Raw genomic sequence first — 11,786 nt, forward strand, 5'->3', positions numbered from 1 at the left:
TTTCAGAACTAAATTAAGTGTTAATCTCATTTGATTTGTCATTTTCACATGACGTGATTTCTTGGCCTTCCTTTGCGCCCGTTTCCCCATTTCCCCAAGCAGCGATCTCTCTGCCCCTCCCCCTCCCGATGGGTGGATGTGATGTATGGGAAACAAATGTTTCTCTGACACATTTATTTGTTTAATGAGACGTTGAATAATTAGTTGGATATGGGCATAGGCACAGGCAAAAGAAAACCCCGCGACGTACACACAACGGAAAAGTGAAGGCTAGATCCCCCCACATCCCCCCCCCCTTCCCCCCTGCTCACACCCCCTCATCGTGCGGGCACACACACACATCGGTGTGGCAAACAGCAATTTATAAATTATGATTGACGACCCTCTGTGTGTGTGTGTGTGTGTGACGACCCATTCTACCCTGCACTCATGGGGATCCATCCACACTCCACCGCCTCTTCATCGGGCTCCTCTATCATGTGAGACCCGCCGTCTGACATTTTTCTATATAGTTTTTGTGCTCTGGCCTCGGTCATTATGGCTGACAGCGCGCCTTCAAAATGATGAGTTTAGATTGATGGCCGCACATCACTCAGCGAGATGGCAGCCACACCGAACCCGCCAGCCCGAACAGGAAAGAAATTTCAACGGCACTGAAGCAGGTTTAGAAATGCCCTTCTTTACACAGAGGTTCCTTTAGATTGTGGGTAAACTAGAATGGAAATTGTGGAAGATTTATTTACAGAAAATTATGAGATATATTTACGATATAAGATCTGCAAAGGTGATGGTGTTATTCTGAATAATTTCCAACAAATTGCACTTTTCTTATGGTTTCAAATCATTTAAATATTCCCAATTTTATACATAAATATATTGATGATTAAAAAAGGGAAAGAGACCATTTCAAATATTCTCAATATTTATAGAGAAAAGGCTAAAACTTGAAATGAATTTGCTAAAATAATATCATACATTTTATTATATTTTATTTATATTTTATTATTATATTGTATGCATATATCAAATATTAAAATATTTATAATCGATCCAGCATGTGTAAATTATACTTCCTATAATTCTAGGCAAAAAATTATTTTTTTTTTAGATTAAAAGAGTAAAATGTTTTTAAGTGAATTATTATATATTATATTATATTATTTATATATGATATTATTAATATATTATTATATTTATATATTATGTTTTTATACCCGATACTCAAAATGAGTATTGGGGTATATTAGATTTGTGGTAAAAGTGGATGTGTGTAACGTCCAGAAGGAATCGTTTCCGACCCCATAAAGTATATATATTCTTGATCAGCATCAATAGCCGAGTCGATTGAGCCATGTCTGTCTGTCCGTCTGTCCGTCCGTCCGTCTGTCCGTCTGTCCGTCCCCTTCAGCGCCTAATGCTCAAAGACTATAAGAGCTAGAGCAACGATGTTTTGGATCCAGACTTCTGTGATATGTCACTGCTCCAAAAATATTTCAAAACTTTGCCCCGCCCACTTCCGCCCCCACAAAGGGCGAAAATCTGTGGCATCCACAATTTCGACGATACGAGAAAACTAAAAACGCAGAATCGTAGAAGTTTACTATATCTTCTAGAGTGCAAAATCTGAACCAGATCGTATAATTATTACAGCCAGAATCACGAAAACAATATCACTCTTTCTCGCTCTGTCTCACTCTAACACACAGGTTTCATGGTCGGTTTTGCCAATTGCAAAATATGAGTTCAAGGATCTCAGAACCTATAAAAGCCAGAGCAACCAAATTTGGTATCCACACTCCTGTGATATCGGACCTTGACCGTTTCCTGTCCAAATTTCGCCACACCCCCTTCCGCCCCCGCAAAGGACGAAAATCTGAGACAACCGCAAATCTCAGAGACTATTAAGGCTAGAGTAACCAAATTTAGTACACACACTCCTTTAAGATGTCACTATAAAACGTATATCTCAAAATTTTGTCCCACCCCCTTCCGCCCCCACAAAGGACGAAAATCTGTTGCATCCACAATATTGCAAATTTGAGAAAACTAAAAACGCAGAATCATAGATAATGACCATATCTATCAGATTGGTGAATCTGGATCAGATCAGATCATTTTTATAGCCAAAAGGAACAAATCAATTTGCAGTGGCTACGCAGCGCCCGACGTCACGCTCAGACTGATTTTCTGTCTCTCTCGCACGCACTCTTTGTCGTGTCGTTAAATATCAGCGGCGTCTGCCGGAGGAGAGCCATACTGACTTAGTATCGGGTATAACTGTAGAGTTGCGGTGTCCGCAGCAACTCACAACGTTCCCCCTCGTTTTCTTTAATTTTTACAAGCTGGTATATTTTTAATGTGTTTTAGAACTAGTGCTAATTTTTTCGAATAACCTAAGTATTTTACATCTGGTTGGAATAAACTTGCCAGTTTTAAAAAGCTGATAAATGCAGGTTAAAATTAGATCAAAACACTTTGTTGATTTTAAAATATTACCGTTTTTAAAATATTAAAATTTCAAATGCAAAATAGGTCATTTTCTGCAAAGTTTTTTTTTCTCAAAATTTTGACTCTAAAAATTCAGAAAAAGTCAAAAGAAAAAATGTATATTGTTTTTGTATAATGGCATTAATTAGGTGTCGTTTAAGATATCGTTCCTAAAAATCTATTTTATTTAATTTTATTTCTTTTACCCTTTTGCTCCCTGAACCCCGACCAACTCTTTGAGGAACTCGTAATACCGCAAGCCAAAAATAGAGTACCCCTGAAACCCGCCATGCGATTGCAGATTCTCGCTGTGGTTTTAGGCTCAAACCCTTCATCCGCGTGCTCCTTCTTTCCTCCTCCTCCTCCTCGTCGTAGTCGTCGTCGTCGTCGCTGCCTGTTGACATGTCACTAATTTCGAGTTCTCTAAGCTGTTTTTGTTGGAAATTTGATTTTCGCCATGGGCTTTGGGCCCTGGTACAGGCCTTTCCCTTGGCCAAAAACTCGCAACGATGATTGATGTGTTTGGCATACGGAATATACGGAAAAGCCGAAAACAAAAACCCTTTTTCGAAACATATTTTATGTCATTTTGTGTGTGCCGCCGGAGAAATGTATTAATCATCCATGGGATGGATGGGTTTTTGCCCGGCGAAGATCCGAAGTGATAAATTAAGTTTGAAGATGATTGGGAAATGTCTGTCGAGTAATTAGTGAACAGAAGAGCTCTGGGGTCTAGGCGGGGCGGGAGGTGGAGGGAGGTGGAGGGAGGCCTAAGAGAGCAATAATGATGTGCATGACAGAAGAAATGCAAGAGACCGAAATTAAATATGATAAAAGACCCACACAGTCGCAGTCGGAGTCGCCATAATTAAGTATGACATGCAAAAGTATGAATTATCACTGAAATGTCAAAATGTCACAGCTGCCATCAGGCGAAGATACTGGGATTGGGATTGGGATTGCGACGGGAGAAGAGCTGGAGAAGGCTGGCGGAAGGCATAAATACTATAAGAGAGGCAGGGGCAGAGGCAGGGGCAGAGGCAGGGGCGGTGGCGGAGGCAGAGGCTGGTGGCATGAACCGACGAACGCCGCGTGTGGGATTAACTGACTTGAAAATTTATGATATGAAAAATTACTTTAGCTCAACGCACACAACAGCAAATGAAAGATGCAGATGCAGACGCACAAAAAGATACAAAAGTACACAAACACAGAGATACAGCGAGAGGGAGAGAGAGAGTGATGTTTATTTTGTATTTTACGAGTATTTGAATGCTTCTCCCGCCTGCTCCCAAAGACTGAATCCTGTGTGTTGAAAAATTAATGTGCCCAACTGTCATTGCAATGACAGAAGCGATCCGAGGCGAAGGGGTATTCGTTGTTCATATTTGCCCAGGATTGGGGCGTGAGGGTTGCTCTGTTCTGTGTTGTGAAAGCTTTTGATAAATGATTTTGAAATGTGACAAAATGCTTACGAGTGGGATTAACAGACGACCAAGCAACGACGCAACAACAACGACAACGATGATGATGATGATGTGGATGTGACGGAGGATGGAATACAAAAAAAGAAGCGTCCAAGGATTGTGCCCTTGTTTGTTTCTGGCTGCGAGGAAAGAGTTGTGTTTGCCGTCCGAGGGACCAACAAGTTTGCTTTGTGCCATCCCAAATTGGATGGGATTATAGGGATTTTCGCAAATGAAGTTGTTAGAGCAAAGAATGGGGGATGCTCCAGCGAGCGGAGGATGATGTATAAATGGAAATAGAATTATGGAAAGTGGGATGTTTATGTACCACGAGCAGGATGGTTTCCATGGCATACTTTTGGGAGAGAAAAGGAAAGTTTTAAGAAAGAACATCCAATATCTGGAACTGTAATAAAGTCACACTTTCGATACCCGACGATCATTTGACTTTTGGGCTTACCTTTCCATATTGTTTGGGTCATCAAAGGGGCATCCATCAAACCAATGACGCCATGTGGCAGACATCAAGCTGCGACGACCGATCAGTGATCAGTGATCGGTGATCGGTGATCAGTGCTCGACGCCTTTTGGCATTTTCATTCCATCATCAATCTTGCGGGTTGTGACGCATCTGTAAGTAGCGACAAAATGCAAAGCCATACCCCCCGCCCCACGCCATGGATGGATCGATCGAGCCAAAGACATCATCAGTCAAGTGGCGCGACAGCGTGTCCCATGGTCGGGTCAATTCACTGTGACAGCTCTCTCTCTCTCTCTCTCTGTCTTGTGTGTGATTTATAAACACGGCTCTTGGCGGGGCAGACAGGCACTCCATAGATAATCGTTGAGATTCTACCGCCAAGGCGCACACGATTTATCATATAATTAACTATATCGATAATGTTATTACACTGTCCATAAAAACGGCACTCCAGATGGATCGTGGATCGTGGGTCGTGGCAGGTGCCTGTGACACGATGGTAAACAAAGATTACGACCCCAAGGGGGCTCTAGCGGAGATCTCAGATGCGGGTCGTCTATAGATCGGATCGGAATCAAGCGGTGCGACCTGCCATTGGGTATTTTGGGGGCAAACAAAAGCGCCACTGGCACACCCTCTCCCTATCCCCCTCCACACCATTCCCGATTCACTCTCTCCCTCGCCCTGCCCCTACCCAACCCACGATATAAATCAATTAATTTAAACTGTCAGGCAGCTGTCAAATTGTGTTGCTACCGGGAGCGTTTTCTCGTTTCATTTCGTTTCGTTTCGCTTTGACTCTCTCAACATCGCCTCGGGTTCGGGTTTCGGTTCTCGGGAGAGTGGAGAGCGGTAGAGCGGCGGGGTCTCATTCTGCGCGGGAGGGGGAGTGTGGCGGAGAGACTCAGTCGCGACTTTGGGTACGGACCAGGCGACATGTCGAGATTTACCGAGTGATTGACGACTTTATGTGTCATTAAATACCGTTAGCAGTCGACTCTCTCGACTCTCGCTCGCCCGCTCGTTGGCGTCGCCTTTTGTGTGCCTGTCTCTGTGTGTGTGTGTGTGGTGGGGGGTGGGGGCACCCTGGACTCGAGTCATTTTTCATGCCACGCAGTCCCCAGGTCCCGTGTTTAGTGAAAGTCGTTTCGATCCCCATATTTGTTGCTGTTGTGGGGTATGCCTGTATCTGCCTGTATCTTTGTGTGATTAGCGGCAATTAGACACCCCACTGCGGGGGCGACAATTACTCTCGAAAGCGACAAGCAACGGAGGTAATGACTGAAATATATATTCATTTAGTTGGAGGTATTTGATCATACGAGTACTTATTCCCATGACAGTTGTTTATGCGTTGGCACTTAAGGCACTTCCAAGACACTCTTATCGGTTCCGATGGGTTGTCAATGCTTTAGGGCTACTAGTAGCCTTCCAATTCATTAAATCATAGTACTATCCGGGTAACTAAGGTCCGTCCTAAAGATAAATAAGGAGGGCCGTCCGGGTTAACTTAACCTAAGGCGCAAGCCCTCGGCACACTCGCTTTGCCCTCGGCGCCCACCCCTGGCTCACTAGCTGCGCCTTCGGCGTCCACCCCCGGATCACTCGCTTCGCTTCTGCGCTTCGTTCGCTCACGCCGATATGAGTTGAATATCTGACGACGATCCCAAGCTTTTTTATAGCTTTTCCACTTTATACAAAATATTAAAATTATTTTAAAAATATCAAAATTTTAGTAAGAGAATATTAGGACGATCTTGTGGATGGAATATCCCTTACTGCATCCATTATGCTACCCCTGGGACCTGATTCTCAAGTACTTAACGAATAACCTATGAAAATCATAGCTCAAAAATAAATGTCTCCTCTAAATTAAGTGATTTTAAAGGCTCGGAAATCGTAGCCTTCTCTCGGAAGTACGATAGGAAAATCCCCTACTCCCTCTATGAATTCTAAACCTAAACTTCTACCACTTAGTTGTGCTCAACTCATTCGATTAGTCAAATCATCTTCCACTCATGGCCAATGCGAATCAAACGTTCAATTCGCATACATTTGCAATTATCCTTGTACCGATTCCGATGCCAACTGAATTGAAATAGATTCCCGCAATCAGAAAGCGTTCTGCCCCCCATCACGACAACAATAAAACCGACAAGAACACCCCTCTCTGCCGCCCCCGCAGGACTCAATAGTGCAATCCTCGAAATCCCGCCTCAAAGCCGGGGGTGAAATGGCGGCAATGTTAACTGGCACTCAACTAGCAGCTTATTAGCAAACTTTCCCATTGGATTATATAGTTGAATATTATAATAATCGAGTTAGGGTCCCGTGTAAGTGGGTGCTCCCTGGCAATGGCTTTGGGGCCATGTGGCTGGGCTGGCAGGCAGCTTTCATGCACAATTTCCGTTTTCATGGCTCTGGGCATGAAAGTAAGCCCCCAGTTTACGAGACGGCAGCCAGGACCACGAACAAGGGCCAGGAATGAGGAAGGACGAGGAGGATGGCGACGGCGTCTCATGTTAGTGTAACAAAAAGTGGGCAACTTTTTAGAGCGACGAGGAAATACTTTGCTAAATTGCCAGGGCGGTAGCGGTGGCACTCGGAACTCCTGCCCCTCCCCGATCCTTCCCTCTCCTCATGGAGAGGGCAACAAAACCAATAACAGGACGTACATTCATGTGAGTGCCGAGAGAGAGAGAGGACGGAGAAGGATTCAACTTTTACAAATCGTTAGCATTTCGCACGTTTATTGAGTTGTTTTTGTATGTAAATTGGTTGCATAACTTTTGCCATGGAAAGTGTCGAGTGGCCGGAATGGCAACACTAACGCAATCCCTACACACACAACCCTAACCCTTTTGATGGCCCCCCCTCCGGTGTTTGGGGGGCAGAACACAGGGTATACTGGAGTCTTGTTGGGGCATGCGACAGGCAGAGGAAAGATCTCCCTGGTCAAAGGGCTCTCCTTCTTGGAAGAATTTTATAGATACAGGGCTAATATTTGCTGGGATTATATATAGAAGCTTTATAGATGGATCTACCAGAAGTCATCAAACCTAATTAGTTCTTAGAAAGAAAATACCCCAATAAGAACAGCAAGGCTTACTAAATTCCCTCTTGAAGTAATGCTATATATTTTCCTCTCATAAAAATGGCTTGTAAGAAAGTTATTGATATTCCAACTATATAAATATCGTGGCTATATAAACTTAGAGAAAAATGGCTTAGTAAAAAGAAACACCCATATTGAAATAAAATATTTGGTTCTTAAATACAACAATAAAATAAATAAATTATATTATGAAATAATTGAAAAAAATAATAATTATTTTTATTTTTTAAATTTTTGTATTTTGCAAATTCTTAAAAAAAAGGACGATATGTTCTCCCTGTTGTTGTTGGCGTACAAGCGAAGCGAGTGCGTAGGTGTATCCCCCTAGTATCTTAATATAAAAAACTCCAATTAATTTATTAAATTTCTAGAAAATGTATTTTATCTCAATATACAAATATTTAACTAAAATATGAAATATATTGATTTAAACAATTAATACATTTAAAATGAATAAATGTTTTTTCTCTGGGTGTTTACTAGAGCCCTGCATGAATTCACAGTATTCATAATATCCCAGCTATATTTCACGCGTTTTTAATGCTTTCGATCATTACGATCATGCTCGCTTTTTCATTCGCTCTACAAGGATTTAAATGGAAAGTGAGCGCGAAAAAAGTCCGAAATTTTGGAATCCGACCTACTTTGTTCAGTCCATTTTGGTGGAGTACGAAGCTAATCCGAAGCGAATACCGAAGCCCATACTGGGCTCCAATTTATAGTTTAATCTCTGTAGTGGGTATCTCTTAGTCCAAATGGCAGCCAATATCGATTCTGCTCCTCTTTTTTTGGCCCTACCACTACACACTGGATTACTGTCTGTAGATTTTCAGATACCCAAAGCTAGTGTGTTCTCTGTCTCTGTCTCTGTCTCTGTCCCTCTGTCTCTGGTCTGTGCGTTTTGTTTGTGTATTAACTTTGATTCCACTTTGAGTGCGCCAAAGCCAAAGCCACAGCAACGCCAACGCCAACTCCAACGCATTCTAAAAAGTTAAAGCTATTTGCGTATCTAGTAAGGGGTGCCTGCCCCCCTGGCGGGGGGGCGGAGGAAAGGTCGTTCTGTCTGCGGTTGTTGTTGGTTTTCGGTTGTGGTTCGTTTCGTTTCGGTTTGGTGGTGCATATTTGTCGTTTGCGGTCCTCTCAGCTGCAAATATTATAGCAAATTGAACTGTAAATAGTTTTTATTGCCCTTTAGGCCACAGAGCCAGAGTGTCGAAGGCAGAGCCAGAGTCAGAAACCAGCAACCAGAGAGCCAGAGAGCCAGAACCGAGAATATGCCAAGCCGAAGTGCAGGCATAACTCTGTTTTTGTCTGCTTCCAACAATGTGCATACATACTTGGGGCAAGGGGCATGGGGCATACCACTACCCCTCCCATTCGCCACAAAATGAAGTTGTTGAAATGCACAGAGATTAACCCTGAGGAATGTCGTGGTGGCAGGCAGCAATGGGTTTCATACCCTGCCAAAGCAAAGGTTTTTAGACTAAAAGGAAGAGAGGGAAGAGGGTTTGGGGATTCCCCGTAATATAGGAATACTATTGAATCAATAGAATGAAAGGAAGGGATTCCTGATAGAGAAGGGACTCGGATCTACCACAGAAGATCGCGCAAATAAAACATTATTTTATTGCTAAAAATATATGAGATTTTTCATAGGAAGCTAAATAACCCTTGATTTTAGAATAGGATCTGTAAAGATAGGTAGGTCTTACTCCGTTTTCCCCCTTTTTAATCGCTATAGAAATACCCTTATGATAAGAGGAGTTTCTCTACCAAAAATTGCCCTAAAGATACAGATTTTCTGACCTGATCCCAACCTTAAAAATATTCAAATAAGTCTTTGAGGATGGAACTAATTGTAAGTAATTTTTTTTATACCTTGCGGCATGATTGAAGTCCATCTATGCGAATCTCTTTGAGCACTCTATTCCATTTTTGATTGTTCCACTTTTTTTGAGGAATGGCAATCGTATATTTTCATTCATGTCAGTTTGTTCCATTGTTTAAATTATTGAAATTAGGCAGCACAAATTCCCTTCAAGTCCGCCAGCTGCCGGCCACACCCCGAGGCCCCATATTGCCACCTTTGACACCTACCTACCAAGCAAACAAAAAAAAAGGAAGAAAAGAAATCAAACAACGTCTGACAACAACGCCCCCTCGTTGGATGATTAATGATTGGCAAATTAATATAAAAATTCTGCCTGGCTGCCTCGCTGCCTCTGAGAGCGGACCGTCATCGTCGTCATCCTCGAATTCTCAATCCACAGTCCACACAGAAATGTTGCTGCCTCGCCGAACATGAAACTAATAATTTGTGTGCCGTAATTTGCATAGATATATCATTATTATTATTATTATATTTTTCTCTCCATCTCTTTTTCGTACACGCCTCGCATTTTCATCAATCAATCGGCGGAGTGCTGGAGAGCGGGCAGGGAGGGGAGGGGACATGACATGAAAAATATGTCTGCCAGTCGATGGAAAGAATTATAATTTATAAAAAATTTAAGAGCACTGCAACGTGCGCCACTCGACATCAATCAAAAAATCTCAGTGGACATTGCAGACGGACAGCGGGACAGTGGAACGGATGGATGGATGGATGGATGGATGGAGAGACGTCTGTCTCGGAAACGAGATTACGACGGTAGCAAGTAGCAGTCATCGGTATTGGTGGCTACTCCGACTCCGATTCGACCCATTCCACCATTCCATTCCGTTCGGAGCCACTACTGGGCCTTTGTTGGGTCAAAAATTATTTGATACCCTCTGTGGCAGAGGGTGTGATAGTTTTTGCCCAACAGTTGGCTATTCCTAGAAGAAATACCTGGTATCTGATAAATAGGAAGAGGGGGAGCCAATTCTTATAGCCACGAGGGACCTTTAGACAGTTCTTAGTAGCCAAAAACTCTTGGAATTCTCTTTATTATACAAAAACCATCTTGGGTTGTCGTTCCGATATTTTACTCATTTCTGCGTGAGTTAAGCGAGTACCGACAGAAGCGAAGCGAGTGAGCCGGGGGTTGTCGCACGACCGAAACGATGTCACAGGGGGATTCACCCCTAGTATTATAAAATATGTTAAATATGATAATTCTCTATAATCTATATATTAGAGATATTAGACCACTTCAGACAATAGGTGCTTCCTAGAAATATTATAAGAATTTCTAAAGCCCCTCTACCACGTACCCCTATACCAGCTCTAAACTTTTTCCTGCTCTATAAAACCCCTCATCATTCCACAGTATCAACCTATTCGAACCCCAAACAGACCCATCTTTCCTTCTTGTTATAAATGACTCGAGTCATGGGCACCGACAACGAGACGACGACGACCATGACGATGCCGCTGCTGATGATGATGATGTTTGGGGATACCTCTGCCGCTGCCACGCCTCTCTGCTACGTGTATTGTTGCCCTGTCCTGCCCTGGCCTGGCTGGACGGATGTTGGAAAATGTGGAAATTGTGAAAAATTCTATAACAATTCATAATAACAAATGCTGCAAACGGAAATGCCGGAAAAAACGAAGTTTATTAGATTTGTTCCAGGCCCCGACACCGGGTCGAAACGGACTTCCCATCGCTGCCGCTGCTGCTGCTGCTCCCGGGTCTCTTTCAACTTCAATTTGTTCGCTCTCAAATGAGATTAATGATGGTGGCAGACGCACAGTTGCAATCCGGCACGGCTCGGCACGGCACGGCACGGCACGACGCACTGTTGACTCGCATTAAATGCCACCTAATTAATGATCGAAAACTGTTGCAAGAGGATATGCCACGCCTTCTCTGGGCCACGCCGTATGCCCCCATAGTGCACAATTTGAGCTGAAGAAAAGTGAGTGACAAGAGGAACGGACTGACACATTCACTCTCTCTCTCTCTCTCTCTATATGGATGATGATTGCTCTTCTCCAGTCACTCAATGCCAGTCCCAATCCCAGTCCCAATCCCAGTCCCAATCCCAGTCCCAATCCCAGTCCCTCTCCAATGATTAATGAGCTTATTATATACACTCTCTCTCTCTCTGTCGGGAGTTCTTTTCTTTTTGGCCAAGGCCTCATTATTCTTCATTGTTCATTTTGGCATGGTGTGGCAAAAAAGATTTATTACGATCCCACCGAATGGCATGGAGAGAGCTGGAAGGTGGAAAATGGCCGCAAGATGCACTCAATACAGCTCGAAGAAAAGAGCATTCATTCATGTACTTTAATCGGTTGTCGGGGGCTCCT

This window comes from Drosophila pseudoobscura, chromosome 4 (assembly GCF_009870125.1).
Source record: "Drosophila pseudoobscura strain MV-25-SWS-2005 chromosome 4, UCI_Dpse_MV25, whole genome shotgun sequence".
Lineage (NCBI taxonomy): Eukaryota > Metazoa > Arthropoda > Insecta > Diptera > Drosophilidae > Drosophila > Drosophila pseudoobscura.